Source organism: Neoarius graeffei, chromosome 10, assembly GCF_027579695.1.
Source record: "Neoarius graeffei isolate fNeoGra1 chromosome 10, fNeoGra1.pri, whole genome shotgun sequence".
Classification (NCBI taxonomy): Eukaryota; Metazoa; Chordata; class Actinopteri; order Siluriformes; family Ariidae; genus Neoarius; species Neoarius graeffei.
This window is the reverse complement of record NC_083578.1, coordinates 88,284,043-88,297,907: the sequence shown is the minus strand read 5'-3', so window position 1 is coordinate 88,297,907 and position 13,865 is coordinate 88,284,043. Positions and strand designations below refer to the sequence as shown.

Sequence of the window (13,865 nt, the reverse complement as noted above, 5' to 3'; positions counted from 1 at the left end):
CACTGAGACTGAGTCTGATGGGCACAGAAGCCACGCCTTCTTCACTGTGACGAGTCTGAGAGGCACAGATGCCACGCCTCCTTCACTGAGACTGAGTCTGATGGGCACAGAAGCCACGCCTCTTTCACTGTGACGAGTCTGAGAGGCACAGAGGCCACGCCTCCTTCACTGAGGTGGAGTCTGACAGGCACAGAGGCCATACCTCCTTTACCAAAACTGAGTTTGACAGGCATACAGTCGACACCTCCTTCACTGAGACTGAGTCTGATGGGCACAGAGGCCACGCCTCCTTCACTGAGACTGAGTCTGATGGGCATAGAGGCCACGCCTCCTAAACTGTGACTGACAGAGACCATGCCTCCTTCAATGTGACAAGTCTGACAGGCACAGAGGCCACACCTCCTTCACTGAGACTGAGTCTGACAGGCACAGACCACGCCTCCTTCACTGAGACTGACGGAGGTCAAGCGTCCTTTCAATTCACTGACACCAACAGGCACAGGCCCCGCCTTCTTCACTTCATTAAGAATGACAGGCAGACAGACACCACACCTCCTTCACTGGGACGAATAGACATAGGCCACGCCTCTTTCACCATGGAAGCACTGATCTAGATTGTAATACTGTGTGTCCTTGTCGCAAGGTTATGTCTACATCATATGTACATACTGCATACACACACACACACACACACACACACACACAGAGGGGGTTTGTTTACATCAGGTCTTTATCAGCTGTACAAGCAAAGTCCACACACACACACACACTGAAGACTTTTGCTTTCACAGCTGAAGAGGCAGTGTCACAGCAGCCTGGCTGTGTCCCAAATCGCTCCTTAATCCCTCTTTAAGTGCACTATGTAAGGTCTGAAAAAAGAAATAGTCACTAAAGCAAAATCTTTAATGCTTCTTTTAGCGTGTTACTGGTAGAGTGTCAAGATGTGACACTGAAAAAGAAACAAAAACAGATTTATGAAACAGGTGGATTTAACACCTTGATTATTTAATTTGTTTTAATTTGCCAGGTTTTTGTTTAGAAATTACCTCAGGTGTTCATAAACAAGTTACATGAAAAACCTCAGTGGTTCATGTCATGATTACACCTGAATCCGTCAGTGTAGAGTTTAATACCACACAAGCATTAACTGTTTTTATATATTATTCCACAGAATATTATTTCAGTTAAACTAATAGTATTTGTGGCAGCGGGGGCGTGGCCAAGCGTCGGTCTGTGAATGGAGGGCGGAGTCAGGGAAGGTAAGTGGTGGAATCACTGCACCTGATGGGAATTAACCTGTGTTTGTGTGTCTTCCCCAGTGACCACGCCCTTTAAAAGGAGAGAGAGAGCAGAGAAAGGGAGCTCTCCCCAACCAGAAGGCTTGTGTGTGCGTGCGTGTGTGGCTGGGAGAGTGTAAAAGGCAAAGCTGAAAAGCTGAAAATAAAAGAGTTTTGAGAACTCAGTTCTGGCCTGCCGTGCTTCTGTGCTCCACCCACCTGGTCAGATAAGACAGTGGTGCTGAAACCCGGGACGGAGTGCAGAAGGGAACAGCCACATGGAGTCCTCCCCCTTCAAGGACCTGGTCCATGCCCTCACCACGGCCCAACAGAGCCAGCACCAGGCACTGATCGCCCTCCGAAAGGAGCAGGAACAACGGTTCGAAGCCCTGGTGCTGGCGCAACAGGAAGATCGCCAGGCGTTCCGGCACCTGCTCACGTCGGCGGGGTCCACGATCACCATCGCCGCGGACCCTCCCCACCTCACCCTAACGAAGATGGGTCCGCATGACGACCTCGAAGCCTTCCTTGCTCTTTTTGAGCAGGCAGCAGAGGCGTGGGGTTGGCCAGTGGAACAGCGTGCGGCGCGCCTCCTCCCCTTGCTAACATGTGAGGCGCAGCTGGCCGCGCTACAGCTCCCTGCCGACAGCCGGCTGGTCTACGCGGACCTCCTCAAGGCCGTCCTCCAACGCGTGGGTCGCACCCCGGAACAGCAACGGCAGCGCTTCCACGCGCTGCGCCTGGAGGAGGTCGGCCGGCCGGCCGTTTGCGTTTGGCCAGCAACTCTGGGACGCCTGCCAGTGGTGGCTGAGGGCTGGCAACCGCGACACCGAGGGAATCATTGATTTGGTAGCGCTGGAACAATTTGTTGCCCTACTTCCGGAACAGCGGAGTGGGTCCAGTGCCATCGCCCGGCGTCACTGGATCAGGCCATTGAGCTGGCGGAGGACCATATGGCAGCCGTTCTGATGGCAGGACAGCGTGTCTCCCCTTCTCCCCTCTCTTCTCTCTCTCTCTCTCCCTCTGTTCCTTGTCCTCACCCCATTTCCCCACCGCGGAGGCGGGGGCCGGCTCCACCCCAGCCGGCCTGCCGCACCCACGGTGCCCTACCGTTTCCTACTTCCTTGACTGTGTCTTCCCCCCTTCAGGTGAGTGATCTCCGGAACACTGGTGCAGGGAGAGAGCCTGGGCCGGTATGCTGGCGCTGCGGGGAACCGGAGCACCTCCAGCATCAGTGCTCGGCAATGGAGGTGGGTGCGGTGGTCCAGATACCTAACACACCAGGGACTGCCCTCGATCGGGCCGGAGCGTATCGCATACCAGTGAGTATCCAAGGGGATACGTATCAGGCTTTGGTGGACTCCGGCTGCAATCAGACCTCAATCCACCAAAGCCTGGTGCAAGACGAGGTGTAGACCTCTTGCAGTCACGTGACCGGAATGTAAACAGCCGCCATCTTGTCGGTCAACAACACAGCTGAATACTGCTGCACTCATGTACAAAATGGATCAATTTCAACCAACGGACTACATGGCTCATTTTTCTAATGAACAGATAACTAGATATGTCTAAAATAAACGACCTACAGATTAGTGACCCTTATCGATTACCGGACGTAGTTTTCATGACCGTGTCAGTGGATATTGAACTGCCAGAGGTGGAATACCCAGATGTGTATAATTACCTCATTAACTTTCCCTCGCTGTTCAGTGGTGAAGCACTGCGTGCTTATAAATCTCTGGACAGTTATCTTTACAGAAATTCAGGATTTGTCAGCCGCCCTCAGATGTGGCATCTTGTAAACAAGAAAATAACAATCCTCATTGGACGGGTAAGTCACTTAAGTATTGAGTACTAGTACTGATACTAGATATATCAGTAGTATCTAGTATAGCACTGACCAGCCGATTATAGAATAGAATAAGGTAATTCCAGCTGTAATTCCAAATCGTCCGTCATGTTTACCATGGATCTGGCGTTGGAGAGGTAGAGGCTTGACAGTGGAGGTTTGAGTGGCTGTTTTCTGAGCTTAGTCAACAGGCCGGCTCTGCAGCCTCGCTTTTGCTTCCTCTCCCGACGCCGCTTTCTTCGCCTGCCAGACCCGATAACAATTCACGGAGACCCTGCTGGTCTCGCTATCTCGTCCGGAATGTTGTGCATGCGATGGAAATCGCTACAAACCGTCATTTTCTGCTGGAAACCAATGTCCAGGAAGTCCATACGGTTGTAGTGGATATTGAAGTCCGGTACAGACGAACAACACGCAAAAATACACACAAAAAACATAAAAAACGTGCACAGGTAGGGAGAGCTTGTAGTCGCAGCATCCCAATCATGCGCCGCCATATCCACTATTATGGTTGAATATTTTATATTATCAGTTAGATCAAGTATCAGTAGTCTATCACTATTACTGTATATATGGTATACCTGATAGCAGCAATCCATTTTGCACGCCTGTCAGGGTCCCGTGGCAGCCTACTGTCAAGTGTATGTGAGCATCATGGGTTTCCCACACTTGAAAGGGAAGGACTCGGACACAGGATTCCACTCGTCTTATGTTTTATTGATTTTCAGTGGAGTTGACGTTGTAGTAGAATTGTATATAGTAGGGTTTTCCAGAAGAAAAGGTAGAAGTAGAAGTGGAACCAGAAGTAGAAGGCGGAAATATGGCGTTTGACCGACAAGATGGCGTCTGTCTACAATCTGGATCGGCTGTGACGTCACATGCAAGTGGTCCATTGGGAAAAGCACAATTGGTGAAGGTGTTGTGTGTGTACAGGGATGTTCACAACTACCCTTTAGTTTCAGTCCACATTCTATTTCGAGGGGGAAAATTTAGATTAAAGGCGGCGGTTAATCCTCGCCTTACCCACGCGATAAATCTGGGGACTGATTGGCCGGGATTTCGGGAATTAATGACGCATTTAGTGAAGAGTGGGTCCTGCCATAGTTCAGCGGGGGGAGGTCCCGGAGTGGCATTGGCGGGAGCAGCTGTCACAGAGCCGTCTACGTCATCACCGCATTAGAGTGAGGAGCAGCATGCTCCTCCTCCCTCTCAGGAATTCCCTCATGGATTTCCCGTTAGAGCAGTCGCGAGATGAGACTCTGTGGCATGCGTTTGACCAAGTGAGATTGATCGATGGTCAAACACTCCAGCCAAACGCCACCCCGTCCTTCCCCTATTTTTCCATTATTAAGGATAGGTTATACCGAGTGACGCAGGACACTCAGACTAAGGAACAAATAACACAGCTTTTAATCTCAAAGAGTCACCGGGAATTTATATTCCAGGCGGCTCACTTTAATCCCATGGCCAGACACTTGGAGCAGGATAAGACACTAACCTGAATAATGGCCCAGTTCTATTGGCCAGGGATTCGTGGCGATGTCCGTAGGTGGTGTACGGCATGCTGCGAATGCCAGTTAGTAAATCCCACGGCCATTCCAAAAGCGCCTTTGCGCCCTCTGCCATTAATCGAGACGCCGTTCGAAGAATTGGGATGGATCTCGTCGGGCCATTAGATTGGTCAACACGAGGGTATCGCTTTATTTTAGTTCTGGCGGACTATGCAACGCGATATCTGGAAGCAGTGCCTCTTCGCAATATCTCAGCATGTAGTATTGCAGAAGCACTCTTCCGCGTCATCTCCCGAGTCGGAATCCCCAAAGAGGTTCTGACTGATCAAGGCACTACGTTTATGTCACGCACACTGCGCGAACTGTATGGGTTACTGGGAATTAAGCCTATCTGCACCAGCGTTTATCACCCACAAATGGATGGCTTAGTCGAACGGTTTAATCGCACCCTCAAAAACAATTAGAAAATTTGTAAGCAAAGACGCGTGCAACTGGGATAAATGGCTCAAGCCCCTGTTATTCGCAGTGCGAGAAGTCCCACAAGCCTCCATGGGGTTCTCCCCATTCTAATTATTATACAGCCGTAAGCCGCATGGCATTCTGGATGTCTCATCTCATTATCTCTAGCCGCTTTATCCTGTTCTACAGGGTTGCAGGCAAGCTGGAGCCTATCCCAGCTGACTACGGGCGAAAGGCGAGGTACACCCTGGACAACTAATAATAATAGAATTTTGTGAGAACCTGTAAGGAGAAAATGGAAGACACGTAAAAATGGCGGCCAACTGGTGATTATAGAGCGGTCTGAAATCAGGAGGCGGATCTTATGCAACAAAATACAGTACAACGAAGGATAATTTACATGGTTGGTTGTTGGAATAACAATTGTAGAGTATAAAGTATGGTTATGATTATGTGAGTTTACTGAAGATGAATGAATTAATTCATCTTCAGTAAGTGTTTATCAGTGTCAGGGTCACGGTGGATTCGGAGTCTATCCCAGGAACACTGGGCGTGAGGTCAGAATACACCTCAGGTGAGATACCAGTCCATCACAAAGCACCTCACACACACATTCATGCCTAGGAGTCACTAATCCACTGGCATGCGTTTGAGAGATGGGAAGAAACCTGAGAACCTGGATGAAACCCATAAGGAGGTGAGGAGAACTTTGGAAACTGAGCTCAGAATCAAACTGGGGACTTATTATTATTATCCATCCATCCATTATCTAAACTACTTTTCCATTAAGGGTCACACATGAGCTGGAGCCAATCCCAGCTGACTTCAGACAAGAGGAGGGGTTCACTCTGGACATGTCCCCAATCTATCACGGGACTAAAACAGAGATGAACGACCATCACGCTCACTTTGGGTGGCACGGTGGTGTAAGTAAGTGGTTAGCACAGTCGCCTCACAGCAAGAAGGTTCTGGGTTCGAGCCCAGTGGTTGGCAGGGGCCTTTCTGTGTGGAGTTTGCACATTCTCCCCGTGTCAGCGTGGGTTTCCTCCGGGTGCTCTGGTTTCCCCCACAGTCCAAAGACATGCAGTTAGGTTAACGTGGGGCGGCCTTGGGCTGAAGTGCCCTTGAGCAAGGTACCTAACCCCTGACTGCTCCCTGGGCGATGTAGTATTGCTGCCCACTGCTCTGGGTGCGTGTGTTCACTGCTTCAGATGGGTTAAGTGCAGAGGATGAATTTCACTGTGCTTGAAGTGTGCATGTAACAAATAAAGGTTTCTTCTTCACACCTACAGGCAATTTTAGAGCACCCAGTGGACCTAATAATCATGTTTTCGGACTGTGGGAGGAAACTGGAGCACCTGGAGGAAACCCACATAGGCAAGAGGAGAACATGCAGACTCCACACGTATCCCTTTTCCACCAACAGGGAACGGGCTCTGTTCTGGTTCATGCACCAAATTTTGAACTGGTCAGAACATTTTGACCAAAAATAAATTGGGTCAAAACCTGAAAAGTTGGTTGGTTCCCAGCTGGAACCGAAATATAGCTGGTTTTTCCAGCGCAAACTGTGATGTCAGTGGGCGTGTCAGTAGTTTGAGGAGGAAGCAGAGCGCAGTAATGGAGAACACAATGGAAAATGATACATCTTCAGAAAAAATGGACTGAAAACAAATATCTGTAATAACACAACAGAAGGGCAGCATGGTGGTGTAGTGGTTGGCACTGTCACCTCACAGCCAGAAGGTTCTGGGTTCGAGCCCAGTGGCTGATGGGGGCCTTTCTGTGTGGAGTTTGCATGTTCTCCCCGTGTCTGTGTGGGTTTCCTCCGGGTGCTCCGGTTTCCCCCACAGTCCAAAGACATGCAGGTTAGGTTAACTGGTGACTCTAAATTGACCGTAGGTGTGAATGTGAGTGTGAATGGTTGTTTGTCTCTATGTATCAGCCCTATGATGATCTGGCAACTTGTCCAGGGTGAACCCCGCCTCTCGCCCGTAATCAGCTGGGATAGGCTCCAGCTTGCCTGCGACCCTGCACAGGATAAATGGTTATGGATGATGGACGGATGGATGGATGGATGGAACACAACAAAAAATTGGAGGTCATCGATGTGCCATCTCCACCATCTTGCTACGACTGTTTACTCCTGTTGTAGATTGTGCCCCGAATTCTGTTCATGGCACATCCTTGATTACAACGGTTCTGATCAAAACTGGTGAAAACGTGGGCCAGTTCACTAGCAGAATCCTGAATGGAACCGGTTCAAGAACAGGCTCCCTGTCAGTCAAAACGTTGCTACAGAAGTACAAAAGTTGTCGTCTGGACACTTTTATTATTATTATTATTATTATTATTATTTTGAGATCATCTCCAGCTTCTAGCTGGGTGAATCATTTTACATCTCAGCTTCTACTCACATCTTAGAGATGCAAAACCTTCTGGAGGATGTGTGCTGTTCCTAACATAGACGACATCTGTGCACTACCAATAATGTCAGGTATTCCCAAGTATTCTTGCCATTTCTTCAGGTCTTTTGACACAGTTCTAAGTGCGCTATCAGCACAACCACTACCTCTACCTGGTGTATCCTTCTTACTTCAAATATCAAATCATGGTACCTCTCAATTTTCCATTTCTCAGTTCTCGCTACATTCTTGTCATTCAGCACTGCCACATCAACCATAATCCATTTGTGTCACTCTTTCAGCACCGACGTGATGTCTGGGTGGTTGTGTGGCACACGTCTATCAGTCATGATGGTACTTATTATTATTACCTCACCTGGTATGCAGTAAGCGGGGCGAGGTATTGTTTTCGGTCGGGTTTGTTTGTTAACAATATTACGGGAAAACGGCTGGATCAATCTTCATGAAACTTTCAGGATAGATGGGCGTTGGTCTCAAATAGAACCTCCAACAATTTGAGGATCATCCGGTCAAGGTCACCAAAGAGGTCAAAATTGTTTTTGTTGTGGCTCCTGCCTCATATTGAGGCGCTAGCCACTACGTCATTGTGCTGTAAGAACGTAAGAGTGTAACAGTCGCGCACTGCACGTGCGCATACACGTTATGATAAAAATGGCCAGTGAGTGTATACAATTCGGATTACCATTCGAAATAAATGGACTAGACTAAAGACATCGCTTTCAGATGTGTTTATGCTTATTACAGAGGGAAAGTGCATTCCAGTGAGCTCTAGTGCCGGGCCATTTCCGGGAAATAAGAGTTTGGGTCATGGTGACAGCGTGTGTATGTCAGCCTCAGTTTGGAGGTTTCAGTTTTGAAAACTGCAAGAAGTAAGAGTAGAATAATATAAAGTACAGACACTTGGTATATTTTACTTCTGTGATTTTTAAATTGTTCATTTTTGGATTACGCTTCATTTTTGTGGCTACTGCCTCATAGAGTGCTATATTTACTGTATGGACATGGGATCAGAAAACAATTTTATTTATAAGCAGTAGCCACATGTACCCATAGAGGACCTTTTTTTTTTTTGCGATATCGTCCTTCATATCCATCATAAGTGCTACCGGGTGAGGTTTGTTTTGCCTGGCAACACTTAGAAAGAAAGAAAAAAGAAAGGACAACTTTATTCATCACACACTTGTGAAATTCCTCTCTGCATTTAACTCATCTGAAGCAGTGAACACACGGGAGCAATGAGCGCACACACACACCCAGAGCAGTGGACAGCTCTGGGTGTGTGTGTGGGATTGAGATGCTGGCCTCTTCTGCCCCTCGGACCTGCTTGGTCCATCCTGGTGCCCTGTGTCTGGTCGGAGTTTTATCGCCCCACTCCTGTGAAGGACGGCCCCATGAGGACAGTTGAGGGTTATACCTGTTAAAACTGTTAATATTATAGTCAGGCTGTCTGTTGTTGCCCAAATGAGGATGGGTTCCCTTTTGAGTCTGGTTCCTCTCGAGGTTTCTTCCTCATGTCGTCTGAGGGAGTTTTTCCTTGCCACCGTCGCCACAGGCTTGCTCATTGGGGATAGATTAGGGATAAAATTAGCTCATGTTTTAAGTCGTTCAAATTCTGTAAAGCTGCTTTGCGACAATGTTTATTGTTAAAAGCGCTATACAAATAAACTTGATTTGATTTGACAGCGACAGCGCTAACCACTACACCACCATGCCGCCCTCATCTCATCTCATCATCTCTAGATGCTTTATCCTGTTCTACAGGGTCGCAGGCAAGCTGGAGCCTATCCCAGCTGACTACGGGCGAAAGGCGGGGTTCACCCTGGACAAGTCGCCAGGTCATCACAGGGCTGACACATAGACACAGACAACCATTCACACTCACATTCACACCTACGCTCAATTTAGAGTCAACAGTTAACCTAACCTGCATGTCTTTGGACTGTGGGGGAAACCGGAGCACCCGGAGGAAACCCACGTGGACACAGGGAGAACATGCAAACTCCACACAGAAAGGCCCTCGCTGGCCACGGGGCTCGAACCCAGGACCTTCTTGCTGTGAGGCGACAGCGCTAACCACTACACCACTGTGCCGCCCTGTATATGCAAATACCTAATTTAATTTAATTTATCTAGAAGTTGTTCTCTATTTCTATTCTCTGTTTATCCTGTAATGATGCTACTGGAATTTTAATTTCCCTGAGGGAAATCTTCTTGCTGTGAGGCGACCGTGCTGCCCTATTATTATTATTAACTATAAGTTACTTTGAGAACCAATAAATATTGGTGTATTTAATTTTGTAAACAGATACTATGATGTGGGCGGCATGGTGGTGTAGTGGTTAGCGCTGTCGCCTCACAGCAAGAAGGTCCGGGTTCGAGCCCCGTGGCCGGCGAGGGCCTTTCTGTGTGGAGTTTGCATGTTCTCCCCGTGTCCGCATGGGTTTCCTCCGGGTGCTCCGGTTTCCCCCACAGTCCAAAGACATGCAGGTTAGGTTAACTGGTGACTCTAAATTGACCGTAGGTGTGAATGTGAGTGTGAATGGTTGTCTGTGTCTATGTGTCAGCCCTGTGATGACCTGGCGACTTGTCCAGGGTGTACCCCGCCTTTCGCCCGTAGTCAGCTGGGATAGGCTCCAGCTTGCCTGCGACCCTGTAGAACAGGATAAAGCGGCTAGAGATAATGAGATGAGATGAGATACTATGATGTAAGCCTTAAGCCCTACACCCTACTTAGTGCACTCGAACCTCCGTTTTGGATTCGGCCTGACTCCGGACCAGCAGGTGTCGCTAAAGAGTCTCAATGAACATGAATGGAAAAACACCAGGAAGTATCTCACCCACACTCTGAAGGTTTCAGTGTTCAGCATAAAGAGCTGCAGTTGTTAAAACCAGCGCTTGGTTTGCTTATTAAATTTTATCCAGGAAACATTTATAAACCGATATCAAATCAGGACGCGAGTTAAAAGAGGAAAATGGAGGCGTTTAGTGCCGGAAGTGAGATTAGCATGAGCTTGTTGTGTCTGAGTTACACAGCAACCTGGAGCAGAGAGGAAGAGCTTCACACTGCAGCTTAACACACTTCCTTCATCTCTTCACCCATCCATCCATCCCTCCCTTCCTTCAACACCTCCATCCTTCCAGAATCCGGAGAAAACCTGGGATTTGCTCACGTTTTGCTCCTCAATCCTTCACTTCCGGATTCGCTCAGGAAGGCTTCCCCCGGCTGTGTGTGAGTTCATTCACTATATTATCTATCAAAGATATAAAATGCACACGTTTTCATCTTATTTTCACTCTTTTTCTTTATTATTAATCTTAATAAAACCTCTTTACTCTTGCTGTGATCTTCACAGAGCCTCGGATTGATACAGGAGAAAGATTTAGGCTTTGAAAGTGTCACTTTCAGACAAATCTTCATTAAACGGTTTGTTTTTGTTTTTGTTTATTTCCCCTACAGATAAAGTACTGTGCATAAATCTTATCCCCTCCCCCTTTTTTAAAGTATAAACTTTTGTTCTAGGTTGTTTTATGATTTAATATCAAAGGCTGCTGGATTTTGCTGTAAAGATAATCAGCAGTGTGACAGAAGAAAACTTCCAGCTCATAAAACTGCACTAATAATTCCTAAGATAACTTTTTTCTTTTAAAGCAAAGAAAAAAACATTTATCTCAACATTTATTCCAGTTTACTGCTCTGTCATTTTTATTTAGTCCTACACCCTTATGAGAGAAACTCTGCCCTTTTTAATCACCAAGACACAAACAACTGTGTGTCATGCTGTTATAGGAAACTAATCAACAGCTTGGTGTGATATGACACAAAGTCCACTCTTGAACATTACTACACTACCGTTCAAAAGTTTGGGGTCACCCAGACAATTTTGTGTTTTCCATGAAAAGTCACACTTTTATTTACCACCATAAGTTGTAAAATGAATAGAAAATATAGTCAAGACATTTTTCTGGCCATTTTGAGCATTTAGTCGACCCCACAGATGTGATGCTCCAGAAACTCGGGCTACATCCACACGGCAACGAGATTTTTTTTTTTTTTTTAAAATATCGCGTCCACATGGGCAACGGATCAGTAAAATATCAGGTTCATATGGCAACGCTTGCTGAAAACGATGCAATACACATGCCACACCTCTAGGTGCGCCGTAAGACGGTCCAATCGGAGACACCAGAACAATAGAAGTAGACGCATGTGCATAACTGTGCATGCGCGCAGTGACTATCCCTGTCACTGTCATACGCACACACTTTCTCACTCCCTATCCTATGGATATAGTCCCTTTAAATCACGTGCTCGTTTTTTTGAATGGAGACGCGGAAAGAGGAATGAATGGGGGTAGATGGAAGCCGGTACGCCAACATTCTGATATCCTCCAGAATTCTTTAATGGTCCGGAATAAATTGAATGCTACACGTTGATGGGTTACTTTGTTCTTCTACACCCTTTTTGAGGAATGTATTGTTGGACTTAAACCAACATCTGAAGAGGTGAGCTCGCTCCTTTTTTTTCCCTATTTTTGCTGGCGGGATTGACTCTGCCCTAAGGGCTATTCTCTCTCTCTCTCTCTCTCTCTCTCTCTCTCTCTCTCTCTCTCACACACTTTGCACCATTACACAAATATTCACAGTGAAAATATTTTGTAAGCGCGTTTCATGAACCAAGTTATAGGATTTGTTGACAACTCGCATCGAGTTCGTTACACTTCTACCCGGCGTGAAGCACATGTGGTTGTGACGTCATCGTAAACAAATCCGTTCTACTCATCCAGACGACTTCGCAATGGCTCCGTTGCCAGATTTTTTCACTCTGGAACCCGTTCTCAAAAGATTTCGTTTTGGGGCACCCAAAATGCCGGTGCCGTGTGGACGCCAGGCCGAAACGATAAACAATTTTATCAGATTCACCTGAATCTGTTGCCGTGTGGACAGGGCCTCAGTCTGCTCAAAGGAAGGTCAGTTTTATAGCTTCTCTAAAGAGCTAAACTGTTTTCAGCTGTGCTAACATGATTGTACAAGGGTTTTCTAATCATCCATTAGCCTTCTGAGGCAATGAGCAAACACATTGTACCATTAGAACACTGGAGTGAGAGTTGCTGGAAATGGGCCTCTATACACCTATGGAGATATTGCACCAAAAACCAGACATTTGCAGCTAGAATAGTCATTTAGCACATTAGCAATGTATAGAGTGGATTTCTGATTAGTTTAAAGTGATCTTCATTGAAAAGAACAGTGCTTTTCTTTCAAAAATAAGGACATTTCAAAGTGACCCCAAACTTTTGGACGGTAGTGTACGTCCTAAACAGTGTGTTTTATTCCTCTTATACTCCAGCAATTTACCAGTGATTAGTTTTAATTTATTAATCAGCAACATGTCCTGTTTTTTTTTTGTGTATTTATTTGGTTTTAGCCCCCTGGTGTTTTAATGTGACTCAAGTTGGTCAGACAAGTAACGTTTTCCTGAGGTTACATTGTTCATTTAATCTATTACGGCTTCTCACGTCTTTTTGAAGAGAATTAAAGACTTTTGATGTGCTGTTTCTTTGGCTGTTATTTAGGTTTATAAGTTAAAGCTGGTTGTAAACTGTCAGTCTGTAATTAGTGACTGTAGCACATCTGCAGGTTTAGAACATTACACTCTGTGTTCTGTCACGTTTCAGACGCTCTTCTCCAAACCCTGCAAACAGCCGAAGCTCCGGTTCGAGTAGAAAGTGACTACAACATGGAAGGAGTGAGTTGTGACGTTATGAGCGTGCTCAGATCTCGGAGAAGTGCACTAGAGTCGCTCTGAAATGAAAGCCCTGGGTTGGTGTGGAGTGTGGTATGTGGATAACGTGGCTCAGAGCTCTTTGGCGTCCGGAATGCATTTGATGCGACAGGAAGCCAGTGGCGTGACATCCGTAAGGGTAGAACTCGTCTCTGGCTTTTGTAAAAGAGTCTCCAGTATGTTTTGTTACTAAATGCCCCAAAACCCCGCTTGCTTTCACAGGAGGAGGCGTTTTGTGGTGGCACGGTGGTGTCGTGGTTAGCACGGTTGCCTCACAGCAAGAAGGTTCTGGGTTCGAGCCCAGCGGCTGGTTGGGGCCTTTCTGTGTGGAGTTTGCATCTTCTCCCCGTGTCTGCGTGGGTTTCCTCCGGGTGCTCCAGTTTCCCCCACAGTTCAAAGGCATGCGGTTAGGTTAATATGGGACGGCCTTGGGCTGAGGTGCCTTTGAACGAGGCACCGAACTCCCAACTGCTCCCCGGGTGCTGTTAGCATGGCTGCCAATTGATCTGGGGGTGTGTGTGCGTGTGCTCATTGCTCACATGTGTGTGTTCACTGCTTCAGATG

At 47.0% G+C, this 13,865-nt stretch overlaps 1 protein-coding gene across 4 annotated transcripts in view; it reads left to right on the top strand.

Moving 5' to 3' along the window:
* The first annotated feature begins 10,337 nt into the window (after positions 1–10,337).
* Positions 10,338–13,865, top strand: part of slc35a3a (solute carrier family 35 member A3a) — a 31,726-nt gene continuing 28,198 nt past the window's right edge. Inside the window, exons 1-3 of one of the 4 annotated variants that reach the window (XM_060932544.1) lie at positions 10,338–10,748; positions 10,873–10,943; positions 13,195–13,265. The gene's annotated coding sequence lies outside the window, so the exon portion shown is untranslated. The other 3 variants (XM_060932548.1, XM_060932546.1, XM_060932549.1) reach the window with 3 other exon arrangements.